The 4,357-nt window shown below is 39.7% G+C and overlaps 1 pseudogene; it reads right to left on the bottom strand.

Annotated features, from left to right (window-relative positions):
• Positions 1–2,519: 2,519 nt before the first annotated feature.
• On the bottom strand, positions 2,520–3,696 carry LOC148778033 (endogenous retrovirus group V member 2 Env polyprotein-like; annotated as a pseudogene).
• Positions 3,697–4,357: the final 661 nt, after the last annotated feature.

Here is a 4,357-nt window from a genome sequence, read left to right as displayed (position 1 = left end):
ACTATAGACTTACCCTATGGTTCAACAATTTCACTTCTGGGTATAAAGACAGAACTGAAAACAGTAACGCATCATATTTATCTATACAGTCATGCTCACAGTAGCATTATTCACAATAGCCAAAGGATAGGAACAACTAGTATCCTTCAAAAGATGAATGGATAAACAAAGCATGATATGTATTTATACAATGGATTATTCAGCTTTGTGTTGTTTCTCAGCTGTGTCTGACTCTTTGTGGCCCCATGGATTGTAGCCTACCAGGCTCCTCTGTCCTTGAAATTTTCCAGGCAAATATACTGGAGTGGGGAGCCATTTCCTACTCTAGGATTCAGCCTTAAAAATGAAGGAAAATATGATACATGGTACCATATGGATGAACCTTGAAAATATCAAGCTAAGTGAAATGAGCATTCATAAACAGACCAGTATTGTGTGAGTCCACTTACATGAGGTACCTAAAATAGACAAATTCAGAGAGAAACAAAGTAGAACGGTATTGCCAAGGGCTGGGGGTGGAGGAGGGAAGGGGAATAGAGAAATAGTGTTTAATGAGTAGAGCTTCAGTTTGGAAAGATGGAAAAAATTTGTTGTACTTGAAGATGTCAAGGTGACTATGAAGGAGTAATGCGAAAAATCCACCAGGTAGGACCTTGAACAGAATTCCAGTACTTTAATAACTTGGCAAATAAAGTGCTATTCTAGGTTAGCAGATGGAGATAATTATGTGCCTCGAAGGACTGATGCAAAAGCTGAAACTCCAATACTTTGGCTACCTCATGTGAAGAGTTGACTCACTGGAAAAGACTCTGATGCTGGGAGGGGTTGGGGGCAGGAGGAGGAGGGGACGACAAAGAATGAGGTGGCTGGATGCCATCACCAACTCGATGGACATGAGTTTGAGTGAACTCTGGGAGTTGGTGATGAACAGGGAGGCCTGGTGTGCTGTGATTCTTGGGGTCGCAAAGAGTCGGACACGACTGAGTGACTGAACTGAACTATTTAGATCCTGGCTTGAATAAATTAATTGAAGAAGAGCAGGAAATTTTCAATATAGATTGAGTATTCAATATTCAATTTAATTGAGTCACTCAGTCATGTCCAACTCTTTGTGACCCCATGGACTGCAGCACGCCAAGCTTCCCTGTCCTTCACCATCTCCCTGAGCTTGCTCAAATTCATGTCCATTGAGTCAGTGATACCACCCAACCATATCATCCTGTCATCCCCTTCTCCTCCTGCCTTCAATCTTTCCCACATCAGGGTCTTTTCCAATGAGTCATTTCTTCCAATGAGTCATCCAATATTAGGGAATATGAAATTTATAGCTGGGACAATCATATTGTGATTATTTAAGAAAACATTAATATTTTAAGAGATAGATACTGAAGTTTTTTAGGATGAAATGGCATGGTGTCTGTGATTTGTGTTAAAATTTTTAACAAAAGGAAAATAATAAAAGATTAGGCAAATGAGGAATATCATTCTTCTTGAATCTGGGTGATGGATATAAGTTTACATTTCTGTATGCTTGAAAATGCTCTTAACTTTTAAAACACTGAAAAGCCTTTAAGAAAAAACACTGAGCTCTCCCAATTAAAACACAGTTTGCTACTGAACTAAACTTCAGTTTGCTTACCCAAGTGAGCAAAGTCAATCTACTGACACAGGGTTGTGGTGAAAGAAAGTACAGCATTTATTTGCAGGGTGCCAAGCAAGGAGAATGGGCAGCAAATGTTTAAAGGACTTGAACTCCCCAATGGTTTTCAGGCAGGAGATTTTTTAGATTAAAATTAAGGGTAATGATTTTAAGTATGTGATTGTCTCATGGATTCTTCATATTGTTTGGGTGTTAAGCAACAAAGTGATATCTAGCATCTTGATCATCTTTCTTCTGGTTCCAACTTGTTTCTGTCACCTTGGCTGTGGTCAGCAGGTTTCACCATGTGGTCCTGGTTTCTGTAAAACAACTCAAAGATATGTTGCATCAGATTATTATCTATATCTTTTGAAGAGGTACTAGGGATCCTGTGACTCTGTTTTATAGCTAAACTTCTCTTGTTTGATTGCTTTCCCCCTGTTTCAGCTTTTCTTCACTTCTGTAACCATTAACTGCTTGAGTCTGCTCTTTGGAACTCTGCAAAGACCTAATAATCTCATCCTTTTTCTACACAAGAAGTGGGGCAAGAAAGGATTGTACCCAGGAAGGCCCTGTAGGGTCCTGTTCATTTTCAGGTCCCTCTGCTCTTTGCTACTCCTCATCTTGAGGGAAACTGGGGCAACGACCACTCTGGCTACTTCTTGCTAACAGGGGCGATGTTAATTCTTCAGGATTAGATGAACAAAGTCTTGGATCTTCTAAAAGAATTCTCAAGTCCAGGTCTAGCAGCAGTATTTTGAATTACAAAAAACATGATTTCTCTCTTTGACCACTTTGTCATAGCATCTGGACAGATAGTTGAAAATTATTAAACACATTACAAAGAGTATGATGATCAAATGAAGCCTTGTAACGGTACTCAAAAGAGTACCCCTATTTCAGATGGCAAGCAAGAAAATAAGTCTTGATGTGCATCCTCTTTATGTACATCCTGTAACCAGGTAGCCTTTTGAAGTATTTTGTTTACTTGGGTTTTAACTTCTCCAGAGGTATTGATGTATGTGCAGCATGTGTTATTAGCCATTACACACACTCCTTGTTTTGCCAATAAGAAATCTTGGGCTATTCTATTGCCCAGGACCACCCGAGTCAATGAGTTCAAAGATGTGTGTTGGGCTGCAATACTTTTAGCTGTGTCCTCAGCAATTTGTCCAATTGTGGTAGCTAGGTTGTGAATCATATCTCTGTTGACATAAACTCTGGCAGTTAGTGTGAGGCTGCCAGAAATACTTTGTCCTTTATTGTCCTCATACTCTGCCAATATCATTCTTTTAAGATGAGCGTTTGATTTAGGAAGGGAAGAGATGCTCTCCAGACTATACAAGGCAAAAGGCATCCTTATATATCCCAGTAGGCATGACCCTTCCATTTCCCAGCTGTCTAAGCAGCAATATGCCCACCCTTCTCCTTTTGGGTCTCTCCCCATGCCACAGACAAAGTAATATCCTGGAGAGGCACAAGTTATACCTCCCATGGTACTGAAATTGATACCTTCATTTTGGGGTAGCAAGGACATTACATTCTCTAGCCAGGGATCACGAGCACTGCAAGCCTCCCAAAGTTCCCTTACATTATGGCGAACTTTTCTGACTCTCTGGCGCAAAACAGTGTCATCTTGACCTCTTTCACATTTGCCATTTTTACATATCAGGGCATTTTTTATCACATTTTTTTACAATAAAGTCAAGAGACCGCGGTGGACCAGTGGTAAATTTTCCTCCAGTAAGAATTTCCTCAGACAGGATGAGGCAAGGGATTTGGATTTTCTCAGGTAATATAAATAAATTCAATGTGGTGGCTGGAGGAGGAAGAGTATAGTAGGTGATGGGTTCTGGCACAGTACTAAAATCAGTTACGGGGACCATAAATGGGACATAGTTTTCACAGATGGTTTCAAGTTTCAAATGACATATCCAACAATTTCTTAAGCTCTCACTTGTGGCTATAGTCTGAGATTAACTAATTAGAGTATTTTCCCTCCAGGAAGCAGCAGACACCAGTGGGATGAGAAAGTAAAGAAAAGCAAGAGCCATCATTACAGTTGGGGCCAAGATCTTATATGGGAAAATAGCAATGGCCCTAAATTATGGTGCTAATCCTATTATCACAACCTTATTTTAAATTAAAATAGAGCAAGTTTTAATTATCTCCTATTATCAGTATCACATCAAATTATAGACTTATTTGACCACAATATAACCACAGGTAAAATGATTAGATGAACCCAGAAGCAAGCAAAAAATTATAAGCAAATAGTAAAACAGAAAAGTGCTCCAGCCAATTACAAATGTTATGATAAATGGCCACAAGTCATTCACTACTTATATAAGATACTTTCTTTGATTTTAACGGGAGCCCCAGTGCGGAATTGTAGGAAGGAGGACTGGCTTCGTTCAGCTTTGTGGTTGTCTTTTCTGTAACTGCTGAGGACTGTGGATTTGTCGTTGGGTCAGAAGCCAGTTTCAGCCTTGTGTAACGGATCCACGACTTGACTTCTGTCAACTGAACAGAAGAACTAGTTAACAGTAGAACATAGTAAGGCCCCACCCACTGAGACTGGAGTTGGTTATTTCAGTGTATATTCTTCCTCATTATTAGGTGCACCCAGTATCCAGTTCTAAAACACTGGAAGGGGACATCTGTGGGAAATATCATTTTATCAGTCCCAAATTTGGAAATAGTATTTAAAACTTACCC

Source organism: Moschus berezovskii, chromosome 4 (assembly GCF_049115385.1).
Source record: "Moschus berezovskii isolate FMDL1 chromosome 4, NW_MosBer_1.0, whole genome shotgun sequence".
Lineage (NCBI taxonomy): Eukaryota > Metazoa > Chordata > Mammalia > Artiodactyla > Moschidae > Moschus > Moschus berezovskii.
The sequence above is the reverse complement of the archived record's forward strand: the minus strand, read 5'-3'. Positions and strand labels throughout refer to the sequence as shown.